This window comes from Myxocyprinus asiaticus, chromosome 46 (genome assembly GCF_019703515.2).
Source record: "Myxocyprinus asiaticus isolate MX2 ecotype Aquarium Trade chromosome 46, UBuf_Myxa_2, whole genome shotgun sequence".
NCBI lineage: Eukaryota > Metazoa > Chordata > Actinopteri > Cypriniformes > Catostomidae > Myxocyprinus > Myxocyprinus asiaticus.
The window spans coordinates 9,536,470-9,550,041 of NC_059389.1; the positions used below are offsets into that span (position 1 = coordinate 9,536,470).

Sequence of the window (13,572 nt, forward strand, 5' to 3'; positions counted from 1 at the left end):
TTAGAGCAATCTTACCTGGCCAGTCAAAAATAATTTGGATTCTGATTCAGAGTCACAATTGCATTCAGAATCAGATTCAGTACAGATTTTTGATTCAGATTCTGACTCCAGATCTGATGGCTCATATTGTATTATTGCTTTTTAGTTGTTGACTGCTGTATACAATATATGATAGAGCATCTAGAATAGTTTCAGATAGTGTCAAAAGGGGAATTTAATAAGAATAAATTGTGCGTACTTATAGCTTTGTCAATTTGCATGTGCTGTCTGCGTTGTTTTAGTACCCGATTCATTAAAAGAATTATGATCTGGAACAGCGTAAATGCCTAAAAGTACTCTCGATGTTGCAGGTGAATTCTGAGGTGCAGCAGGTTAGTGGTTAAGCCACATCCATACAAATTTGTTTAAGTTTGAAACCTCCATTTTCAGTTTCCTGGTGTCATTGTTTTCCAAAGTATGTGGTTATGGAAAGCGTTTTTGAAAGTCTCTGTTTTCGGAAAATGCTGTTCTAGTGTGGATGAGAGGCGCAAACATAGCTAAATTAACGCGTTTTCAAACTAAAACGTATTAGTGTGGATGTGGCCTTAAAGGAATTTCCGGGTTCAGTATAAGTTAAGCTCAATCAACAGCATTTGTGGCATAATGATGATTACCACAAAAAATAATTTCGACTCCCTGTCCCTACTTTCCTTTTAAAAAAAAAAACAATGAGGCACTTATAATGGAAGTGAATGGTGCCAATTTTTGGAGGGTTTACAGGGAAAAATGTAAAGCTTATAATTTTATAAAAGCACTTACATTAATTATTCTGTATTAAACTCATGTGTTATTTGAGCTGTAAAGTTGTTTAAATCGGCATTTTTCAGTTGTTTTAGGGTTTGTTGACATCCACAAATGTTGATGACATCGTCATGGCAACAAAGTTTTAAAATTGGCTGTAACTTTACACAGTAAAGGTTAGTAAGTGATTTTATCACACTAAAATCATGTTAACACACATATTATTGTGGCTATACTTTTGAAACAGTGAGTATTTTAACATTTACGGATTGGCCCCATTCACTTTCATTGCAAGTGCCTCACTGTAACCTACATTTTTATTTATCTTTTTAAAGAAAGGAGTCGAAATAATTTTTTGTGGTAATCAACATCATGCCACAAATGCTGTCGATTGAGCTTCACTTGTATTGACCCCGGAATATTCCTTTAATTGCATGTTTTAACTTACTGTTTAGTGATTTCACCCCTCAGGGCTAGTATTATGCCCACTACGAAAGTACATCTGATCTTAGGCCAGAAAAGAAACCTGAATTATTATTCTCACCAACAATGCAAACTGCCCCATTTGGCCTAAGATTTTCATAGCTTTCCTTTTCATTCAATGTGATTTTCCTTTTTTCTATCAAACAAGAAGAAAAACCATCACACATCTGATGTATTATATGCAGGGGCATAAAAACACTGAAGTAAATTAACAAGAAAAAAAATTATAATCTTGTCAGCCATGACGCATTGACGAGGTCACTTAGATGTCAACGCATGTTGCTTTAAACTATAAATATTTGCTACACAGCCTCCAGGCCATATGCGACTGCTCACTATAATATCAGTGCCGTAATTCCCTGTGTTCTACACTAGAATATTCATGATTGCTCCGGGCATATGTAAGCAGGGTTTTTCTCTCTCTGCCTAAAAGCCCAGTCACCGTTCTGTCCAAAAGAGATGCACACATTAAGGCAGTCACATTTTTGCCCTTGAAATTGATTGGCGAAATGAAAAAGAAAAATGGCGGCATGTTTTAATCTACCAGATATCACCATATCTTTCTCGCTGTTCCGAGTGAGATTGTATTTACATGTGTAAAACCAGTACCGAGGTCAGTGCTGTGGCTGTCCCTATTTAATGTCCCCTCTCCCAGGCTTATCAACACTCTATTCACAGTCAGGGTGTGATCGATTCTCCTCACAGCTTCCTCACAACTGTTGTTGACCTGATTTCCCTGCAGAGAGAGCCAAGACACCGGGGTCTCCTCCGTAGCATGGCCTCCCCCTTATCTCCAGTCATGTGTATAGGGAGTTTCTATACAGCACAGTTTTGATCAGACATGCTAACTGTATTAAAATATATGCTCAGAGAATGGAGGTGTAGTTTTGGGGGCGGCAAGTTACAGGAGACTCCCTCGTTCCATTTCCTCTAGTGAACTCAGACTAGGATGAAGAAGAAATAAGACTGAGGATATTCGCTCATAGTGACACAATGTTTGGAATTTTGCAAATCTCGTAAAAACCCTGTTTTTGTGGTGCTTGCTTGTGCAAAAAAAAAAAAAAAAAAAACTTGCCGCCATCATGCTAGGGTGTTGCCAGGGTTTTGTTATGATAACAAGGTATTTAGAGTGGTTCTAGCATGTGGTTGGTGGTTGATAATGGCTAAATTTGGAATCGCATGCTACCATACTACTCTGAAATAGTAAGAGTAGTATGGTAGCATGCAGTTCTGAATTTAGCCAAGGTGTTCTAGGTGTAAGTATTTTTGATATTCTAATTAGGGTTGTCAATCGATTAAAAAATTTAATTGAATTATTACATGGTATGCCGATTAATGAATCGAATTAATTGCATATGTAAATATTTGCTGAGAAAGCCCCTCGAATAACGATTATTCAATATATCATGATTAAATAATTATAAATAGTTATATTTAAATAATTATAAATAAAATATACTGGATATATTATAAAAGAATAATAGTTCAGATAATTAAAATGCATTACATTATTGTGGCAAATGAGTAATGCATTGGTAAGACCATACAAAAATTGGTTTTAGAAGGCAGTATATAGTTTATTTCCATATTATTGAACATAAGCATATCATTGGCCTACAGTTCACAGCAATCCATTTTGCAATTGAATTCATCAATCAGTCTGAGATAGATTTATTATAAGCAGTGTTGCCAACTAGTTTCAATGGAAAGTAGCTAAAGCCTGCTCGAAAAGTCGCTAAATGTCGCTAGATGACGTCATACGCTAATTAGCATATCCGTGATGTCATCGCGTCTCATTTGCATTTTGCATAGTGTCCGCCCTTTACATGTGTTTGCTTCTCTGTGCTTACCGTACATACTGTAATACCCTATTAATTTCCTATATCTATCAGTCACTCAGAGAGAAAGTTAGAAGTGACAGAAACTTTCTTATCTTTTCTCTCACACAGCACTCAGCCAAAACAAACCACTATGTGCATATTTACAAAAATATCATTATTTTATTGTCTAAGTAAGTGTCTGAATTCTGAGAGTTCAGAAACCAGAATGAACAACTGTCTAAAAATCTCTTGTGATTAAGTGCATGAAAATAATAAAAATAAACGGTCAAATTAAACTCTTTAAATTTAAAACAAAAGGGAGCATACAATACAGATTCGTGATTGGTCCTTGACAACGCTGTTTGCACATGCGCAGCTCATTCACGTCTATGTCAGCTGCCGTGCGGTCAATTGATTGTGCTGCTCCGTCTTCTCGCCTGCTCACCTCTCTCTCTCTGTCAGTCTCACCGAACAGATTAGACGCAGAGAGAGGTGTGCCTCCGAGTCTGGGCAGAAAAGCAAGACCACGCGCTCGCGGGGCAGTACTGGCGACTTTCTTCTGTGGAAGGTAGCTAAGTGTTGTCCAAAAAGTCGCTAGATTTGTCGCTAGGCACTTTTTTGAATAAAAGTTGCTAAAGAGGTCTGAAAAGTCATTAAATCTAGTGACAAAGTCGCTAAGTTGGCAACACTGATTATAAGGACTTTTCGAAGGACATGTCTATGTACACATGCATCAGAAAGGTGCTTTTGGAGCGCTGTGTCAAGTTAAACATAGTTTGAAACTTAGAAAAACACGTCTTGAGATCCCTGCTTTCAGATTTGCACTCCATCAAGCTGTGCTTGAACGCAAGGACGTGTTCTCATCTTGTGCTGTCTTCTGTCAGTGAGTGTGATTTGTTGTTCACTGTTTAAACTGTGCATTGCCTATACAGCTGGAGTTTCGCTTACTGGAGAAAACAGGTGGTACCTTAAGCTTGAATTGCTCCGATAGTAGTAATATTCTTTATTACGGTCCAGTGACATATTAATGTATTATTTTTTTGTATAATTAATCATGCTGAATTATATAAAAAGTTAAATTGATAGCCCTTATTGTAATCCATATATATGGCCCAGATCCCTCCTTCAGTGTAAGTAACAGGTTAAGGCCCCCCTGTTTCTTGGTGGCAGGTCTGAAATGTATGGGAAAATGGCACAAAAATTAACAGGATTTACACACCTTTATGTTGTTTCAGACCCGTATGACTTACTTTCTTCCGTGGAACACAAAAGGAGATGTTATTAAAAGATGCAATGGAAGTGAATGGTGACTGAGCCTAACATTCTGCTTAACATCTTCTTTTGGTGTTCCATGAAAGAATGAAAGTCGTATGGGTTTAAAACAAAATGAGGTTGATTAAATGATGACATATTTATTTATTTATTTATTTATTTTTTTTATTTTAGGTGAACTTTCCCTTTAAGCTGTGATCTCACGTCCTCAATAACATGCCACTATGTCTGTTGACATCGTACTATTGTAGGTGCAGTCAGAAAGCAATATGAATGCATTATGTATTTAGATAAATAACTTAAGAATATTTCTTCTCTTGTTTGTTTGTGTGTTCAACATAGTCTAGCAATTGTATTAATAATACAGTGCAATTTACATGTCCATCTCACTCTTTAAAAGCTTTGGAGAGCTCACCTTTAAGACTGGACGGTCTTCTAAATATGAACACTTTTGTAAAATTCATTTATATGGTAATGTAGTATTGCATAGATATAAATACAGCGGTTTTGCAAGCCCTTTGAAATGAAAATGACAATGTGTGAAAAGGTCACATTTGCTTCCATCAAATTCATCATAGACTTTTGAAGGGAAATGTTCATAATGTAGGTCAAAGGGTCTGATTTGTTTTTGTTGTTTTTTCTATGAAAACCTCTTCTTTTACACAGTAAAAAAAAAAAAAAAAAAAAGAAAAGTCTTTATAAAGACCCGAAAGTAGCATTCATTATGGTTGTTGTGAAACAGTCTTTATTAGCATAAGCCATTTTCAAGGCAGTTAGATCATAATATAACTATCGTATTTGCAGCTCACTGACCATCAAATTTGATAATAATCTAATTTTCTTTATACAATACAGATTTACAGTATTTTCATGGTGTTATTGTTAAATAATGCCTATTTATTACTTCAAAAAGCATTAATTTTACAATGCAGCTATTGTTTGTGGTTACTTTTATTTTAATTACGTCAAAATAAAAATTCAGTCATAATTTACTCACCCTAAACTATAAAGCTTTAGAAGACTTATGGACTACTTTTATATTACTTTATTTATGTAATTTTTGGATCTTGACAGTCCCCGTCCCCTTTCACTAAAAGTTTTCTAGCAAGTCAGTCCACTGGCGGCCATCTTTGGAACGCTCTCAGGCAGCTATTTTTCTATACAAACAAGTTGCTTTCAAGAGTAGCTCCTATCTACTTGACTGGGGAAAGACCAAAATCTCCAAAATGGTTGGTTAATATTACGATCAAAAGGCCTATTTCATATCAACAGTAAAATCTGACAACACTGGACTCATAAAATGTGCTTTTTTACCTAAGATTACGCTAAAAAACAAAAAAATAAATTATGGCTTGTATAGCTACTGTGCATGCACGTTCTCAAATTGACTGACAGGCGATGTCTGTATCTAAAAGGTGATTGGCTCTTTTACCTGTAAGGCGGAACTTCATTTTTACATCTGTTGACTGTTGGCCACTCCAATTTCTTCTTTTAATTTTAATTGAAGTGGCTCTGTTTTACTTTCATTGTTGTACAAACATTTTGTCTAACATTTCCTTTTGTGTTCCACGAAGAAAAAATGTCATACTGGTTTGGAATGATACAGGGGTGATTACATGATGAGCGAATTTTTATTGTTGGGTAAACTTCTCCTCAAAGTCAAACTCAGTTGGTGCCGATTTGAAGGAGCATGTAGTGTTAGCATACTGTGAGTTCTGTGTTTTGATTCTATTTATCATAGAAATTGAAAAACGGTAATCCGTTCAACAATATTTTGTTGACTACAGGGACCAGGAGATGTCAACAGATGTGACGTGACAAAAACCAGTTTTGCATTTGGTTTTACCTTATGGAGAGAGAGAGGGGTGTGATAACAAAGTTCACTTCCTGCTCTCCCTTAGCATGGAACAAAACACGAAAAGTGTAAACAGACTCAGGCGTTCTGTGGTTATGTTTTCAATTCTGGGTATATTCACCACAGTGTTGCTGTGGAAAGCATCTCTGAGTTATGTAAAATAGAACTGAGTCCTGACCATAGTGAACTCCCATATGAATTGCACATCAGCTGTACATAGCCTGCAGTGGTGTATCAAAATCCTAAACATCTTCCCTGTCCGTTCTGTTGGAAGACTGCTCAGAATAAAAGCTGGACTAATAAACACAAGACATTGATAAATCCAGCAGCCCAATTCCATGCATTGACCTAAACACGATGACAATTAACAGACATTTGGAGTGCACTTTATTTATAGATATTTGCCAGTTTTTATTGACAGACAATAGAGAAAGAAAAGAAAATGATTGGGGATAGAGAATTAATAAGATCAGGACATGACGCAGACCAGAACTGATCTTGCGTCACATGAGCCCCACATGGGAAATCATTGGGTAGAGAGAGGCAAAAGGCGATCAGAAAAAAGCACAAACCAGCGCAGGGTAACAGAGCATTTGGTAGCAAAATGTCATGGTCATCAGAATTTTTGCATCCATTCAAGTGTATTTACCTATTTCTGTGGTGCAGCAGCCTCAAAAACACAGGTTCTTTTCCCATGGAAACCAGGAAGTAATCACGTTTACCTAATCAGCACAGTTTGGTAGTTGCATTTTCCCTCTAAGAATAAATTTTACTCCACTGACTGTTAGGTTTAGGGTTTGGAATAGGGTTAGAGCACATGGTTAATTAAATATGCATTCCTGTTGACTGTATTACATAATTTACAACTAAAAATACAACTCGCATTTGGCATTTCGGACTAGCTCGGAAACTGGAGCTCACACATGCCTAAATGTTCACAACACTTCCAGCTCTGGCCACTGGCAGTGGTTCGAATTTCAGTAAGCACAGACCGATTTCAGCTGCAGAACTTTTGATCTACTCTCACTACTAATTCACAATGAGCTCCAGAATCAAACCTGCATCTCCCACATGAGTACCACAGCTTGTGTTTGTGCACATGCACTTATCACTATGACATAGTTCCAAAATCAAAAGCTGAAGATAACAATAGAACATCCATTTATATTTTCATCATCCAAACAGGCTGCATTCCCAGGAGAGGACATCTGTATCCAATTCTCTGATTATTGGATATATTTGACAACTATTCCACACCAATTCCCCAGGCTAACATCAACTTGGCCCATTTCAGCCATTTAGGGCAGTTCGCATAAATCATTGGGCCGATGGTTGGCATGGATCAGACTGCGCTCAGCACAGTAGAGCGGGCATCTGCCAGCTTATTATCTTACTGTGTCGAATCACCAGATGAGGTCTTTCAAATGTAGCCAATGCTTGTGTGGGCTAACAGCCCAGATATGGCATTGGATAAGAACGTGATCGCCCTGTTTGCTTGACTAAAGGCCTTGTAAAATGAACAAACAAACAGTAAACCATGCTTTGTTCATTAAAATGGAAGATGCCAACTTGAGATGGAGTTTTATTATGCCTGAAATTTAATTAGCTCCTGTTTGAACATTGTGTAGGGGAACAGTATGTGTTAGGAATTAAATTAAACTGTCCGCATGTCTACGCCATTTTGGTTGTATAAATAAATGACAAATAATAAGATTATTTGTCTGAATAAAATTCTACACCATTAAAATCGTAATACAATGTATCGTTGTATCCACTCACAATTTGTATTGAAAGGAATTATCTTTAATAAGGGAATTATGATTAATTCACTTATTGGAGTAATATTATTCTCCTGGCTTATTGGATGCAATCGGATTACCCAAAGTACTTAAATAATACACCAGCACATTCAGCAAAAGTCTGGAGATGTACTTGCATGTCGTTGCATTTCCTTGCGTTGCTTGGTTCTTGGGCTTTTTGTAGAAAGTTTGGGTGGTTCTGTCAATGTTTTAGACATCTGTTAAGATCGGGTATAGTTTGTTGTCTGTTGCGTTGATGGATGATGAGGGCTTTGAAGCGAAGCCTTCAGAGTAGAAGACCATCACGTGTGTGTGTCGTAGTGCATAGAAGAGAAGGGCTTCCTCAGAGCTTTATTCTGAGCCTTCCTGGACTTCTACATTGCATGGACTTTAGAGACAAGAGGCTACAAGCCACGAGGGCCAGAGCGTGGAGCTGAAGAGTAAGTGGAGCATAGAGAAGCTGAAAATGAGAACTGCCCAACTCAAACTCAACTGGGGGTTGTTCAAGCTTGCCTTTTAACCCTTTCAGTTTGCACACACCCCAAAGAGGCTCTAAGCCAATCAGAGGCGGCTTTTCAGAGTCACATGGTCAGTTTGCCTGTCATTTCAAAGTTGATTTACAATCCTTTGTGTAAAGGATTCTTAAACATTCCCGCTTGAAATAGTACATGTTTTAACCATACATTTTATATCTTGGATACAACTGAATATATCACAAATTAACATAAATATTCCTGAAATTCAGAAAGAATCTCAATGATATTAAACATGAGGCATGAAGTTTTCAAGTCATGTGCTATCTGGACAAGTCTCTTTTGTTTGTATTATTGGCCAGATATGGTTCATTTAGCTGGGCCATGCCAGACTTTAGGGAGCCATTTTGGCACCTCTTAGTTTTATGGCTTTGAGGAATTTATGGGCTGGACTGCAGGGCCTCTGTATTACTCTCCTAATAATTTTTTCCTGCCTTCAGTCACTACAATTGTGACCAGTGGAAAGTTGAAGGTTATAATGTATAATTTTGGTTTTGAGAGCTAGGGGAACATTAAAGCCTTTCTCTTTTCATTAAACAACAACAGATAGTGACCAGTTGTTGTCCAGTTCCAAAAAAAAAAAAAAAAAAAAAAAAAAAAAAAAACACACCATTAAATTATCCATGCGATTTTATTTTAGGTTTTCTGAAGCCATACAATTGATATGATAGTGAGTACATGATGAGAGAATAGTAATTTATATATATTTTGCATTCTGATATTATAGACTGGCTGAAGTATCAGCTTGTACACCATCTCAATGGAGCCTTTCACAATGTGCATTATAGAAAAGTCACACAGTCTTTCTTTTCCACTGAGGACATTCGGCACGACTTTTCAAATGGAGGAAATAGTGGAAAAAGTCGCAAGTCATGTATGCACTGAAAGGAAATGTACATTTCGAGAGAGATGTCCTTGAGAAAAAAATGTTGCACTTTAAACTGGCAAGTGATGCTCAACTGATTACTGTAAACCTTGTTATGTAAATAAGCTAAGCTACGTCACAGTTTCCAATGGCATGACACTCAGTTCATCAATAAAATTCACCTTGTGTGGATTATTTCTGAATTAAATTGGCCTTTCTTGGGGCACTTTGTCTTTTTACCTCAGCAAACCCATTAGTAAATCAGAATTCACAAGAAAATTAGCCTTGACATTTATAACTAGCAAGCTTATGCGACTACATAACAAAATGCCACTGAAACCTAATTTTACATTCAGTCTGAAAGAAGGATGTCATTTTCAAAGTCCTCAGACTTTTTCTAAAAGATGTTTGTTGTTGAGCAAAACATGACATATGTTGGAGAGTCCTTTTGGCCACTTGAGCAGAGACACCCTATGAAACAGACCTGGTTTATACCAAACCTAAAAATTAAAAACCATCTAAAGGGCCATTCAGCCTAATGCATTGTTGCGCTAAAACAGCGAGATGTAGTGAATGAAACCAGGTGTCTCAAGACTCATTTTAAAAGTTGAAGTCCTTTTGATCTTGACACAGCATCTGAAAAGCACAGCGCCCCTGTGCAAGACACTGAAAAAACAGAATGATGCTGCGCAATGGTGAAAGACTTCTGTGTAGCACGTTTACATAGAAAAGCAATTGAAAGGCTAACGCATGCAAAAACAGCTCATTATGTGGTTAAATAGTTTCGTTCATTTCTTTCTTTAGGCTTGGTTAAGTCTACTAGATGAAATAAGGCATAATTTTAAGCCAAATGTTTTTTTATCAATAATGTGGCAAACTAAGGGTCTGTAGTCTTAAAAAAAAAAGGAGATGACATCCTGCACATAGAGGTTTTTTATTTATTTATTTATTTTTTTTTTTATAGATTTTCAGACTTTTGTACAAGGTCCTTAAAGGGATAGTTCACCCAAAATGAAAATTCTCTCATAATTTACTCAACCTCATGCCATCCCAGATGTATATGACTTTCTCTCTTCTGCTGAACACAAACAAAGATTTTTAGGTACATACCATGCAAGTTAATGGTGACCAGACCTTTCAAGCTCCAAAAATCACATAACAGCAGCATAAAAATAATACATATAACTCTAGTGGTTAAATCCAGGTCTTCAGAAGTGATAAAATAGGTGAGGATGAGAAACAGATCAATATTTATATCCTTGTTTACCACAAATCTCCACTTTCACTTTCACATTTTGAAAGTGAAAGTGGAGATTTATAGTAAAAAAAGGATTTAAATATGTATCTGTTTCCCACCCAAAGTGATTGCATCACTTCAGAAGACATATATTTAACCACTAGAGTTGTATGTATTTATTTTATGCTGCTGTTATGTAATTTTTGGAGCTTGAAAAGTCTGGTCACCATTCACTTGCAATGTATGGACCTACAGAGCAAAATCTTTGTTTGTGTTCAGCAGAAGAAAGTAAGTCATACACATCTGCGAATGATGCTTTCATTCTGCAGAACATCATCTTGTTGTATTATCTCTTTTTAAATATTCAGATTCCCTAAGCAGTAAAATTCTATTTTTGACTCTGTGACCATGATGAGGCAACTGAAAGTTTCAGCAGTGCCCAGCACCACACCGAACGCTAATTCACTTCTGAAACTTTTTGCCTGTTGCTGACTCTCAGGAACTCTGTAGCGACAGCTTTCAGGTAATGAAATAACCCAGCTGGGATATTCTTTACCCCTGCCAGAGACATGGAGCACAGTACTGTCACATCAATAAAAACATTTTGGCTCCATAAAGTGAGGGGGGCGCTAGAATAGTCAGTCCCGGAAAGGTGCAGTTTCTCTGGGTGTTCTTGTGGCGTGAAGTACCCTTGCCCTAGGTAGACAGGAAATTTGAGATAGCCTGACCCTGTTCAAGCTGTTGGTGCTGACGCAGGATCTGGCTTTATTCTCAAGGCATTGGCTTCCTGGCTCACATCTGAAAAACAGCACCTGCCGCAGAAGGGAAATGGGGTGTAATATTGTGTGTTTCTAATTTTATTGAGGTGAAGAATGGCCTTGGATTTGCTCTACTTTACACACTATTTCCTTCTGCACATTATACTTAGAAGATTAAGGATAGTTAATGCAAAAAAATAAAAAATAAAATAAATAAATAAATTACATCAGTTATTTTACTAACCCCTATGACTTTCTGTCCTCCGTGGAACATAAAAGGAGATGTTTGACAGAATGTAAGCCTCAGTCACCATTCACTTTCATTGCATCTTTTATTTTTTTTTTCCATACAAGTTATCAAGTTTAGTTTATAATATGTTTTCATAAAATTAAAATAAGTCTGATATATTTTTTCCTTTTTTTTTCCTTTTTCTTTTTTTGCTATTAAAATGGCCTTCGGGTCTTTGGGCCCTAAGCAGAACAAGAGGGTTAAGGTTGTATAATGTAAAACGTTTTGAGTGTACACTCCCTGCAGATTTCCATGTTGGCCCTGGCCTTCATACCAATGTCAAAACAAAAACAAACTGAAAAAAATCATACTTCTCAAAATAAAGGATTTATTTTCCAGTCGTCCCTCCAGAAACCTGGAAACAGATTTTGTTTAAACAGTGATTGAAATCGCTATCGCAGGCCCCATCTGTCCTATCGGCCTATTTTCGAATGCCTGCAGCCACTCGTTCCCTGCGTTCTTTATTTGTTCCTTTCATTTGTATGTTTTTCCCCCAGACAGGTTGAAAAACAACAGGAAAGTTGAAAACATCCTTTCTCTCATGTAACAATAAGACAGCTTGAGGAACATTTGTTCTCTTCTGCTGTTACGTGATCGGTATATTTTGCATTTCATACTGCACAGCAGTGTTTCCAACACCACTACAGTAACATCGGTGCTGAGTTTGATGCAATATAAGAATGATAATTTTTGGGTGAAATATTCCTTTAAGGGACAGGTCACCCAAAAATGAAAATGCTTATTTTACTGCAGATAATTCTGTAGGAAACACTGCTGCATGAAAAGAAACCAAAGCATTGATTGATTCATATTGTGTCACACATAGAATGAACATGGATGCGTTTTGGCTTCCTGTTCATGATCCTGACCCTGGAGATGGGTGGAAGAGGGCTGAGCTGTATTAAAATGTTTTGATGCATGGGGGTGGTTTGGCATGTGACAGTGACATATTGTGGAGGCCCCTGTCAGCTGCAGGCAGAAAGGTAGAAGACAAATGGATATCAGGCCATGCTGTTCATCATTCCGTTGGGCTATCGGTGACCACAGCCAGCTTACTCCAGCCAAGCCCCCACCAGCTTCCTCTCCTCCTCTCTGCCTCTTCTCTCTTCCCATCTCTTTCTTTCTCTGAGGCCCTTTCCCTTGGTACAGAATATGGCCACCTTTATGAGAGAGAGAGAGAGAGAAAAAAAAAGGGTTAGAGGCTAAAGAAAGACTAAAACCCTCATTCAAATACTGGCACATATTCACATTAAAGGTGACATTTCTGCTGTGTCATTTCTTTGTCACCAGCAGTACCAAACAGACCTACAAAAATAATGACTTTTTAAACAGGTTTCCAAACAAACCCTCCAAACTCACACCATTGGTTATGCCAATATTTCCCAGTAAAATATATAAATATCCTTAAAACAAGATGAGAAGCTACATTTACTGAGAATATATCTTTCAAGTTTATTTTTCTTACCCCACTGGTATTTTCTTTTTCTTTCTTGTTTTAAGGGCAAATCTACTGAGCCCCTAAGAGGACAGGGAGGGAATTTATTTTTTGAAATAACTTTGTGTTCCCTCACAATACATTTTTGCATTACCTCGCAATAGTTTGTGTTCCTTCACAAAAATGTTTAGCGTTCCCTCACAATGGGCTTTATTCATGAAATGTGAGCAGAACCAATGTCAAAATCAATTCAATGGGACAATTTACGTAAGAATCGTTTACTAACGATTTACACACAAATTTGTTCTGCTCAAGTTTCATGAATAAGGCCTAACAAGTTTTGCGTTCCCGCACAATAAATTTTGCGTTCCTTCACATTAAGTTTTGCGTTCCCGCACAATAAGTTTTGCGTTCCCTCACAATACGTTTTTGTTCCCTCACAATAA

General features: G+C 37.2%; 1 protein-coding gene across 1 annotated transcript in view; it reads left to right on the forward strand.

Annotated features, from left to right (window-relative positions):
• Nucleotides 1-13,572, forward strand: part of LOC127435892 (cytosolic carboxypeptidase 4-like) — a 231,675-nt gene that overhangs the window by 123,683 nt on the left and 94,420 nt on the right. The window lies entirely within an intron of this gene.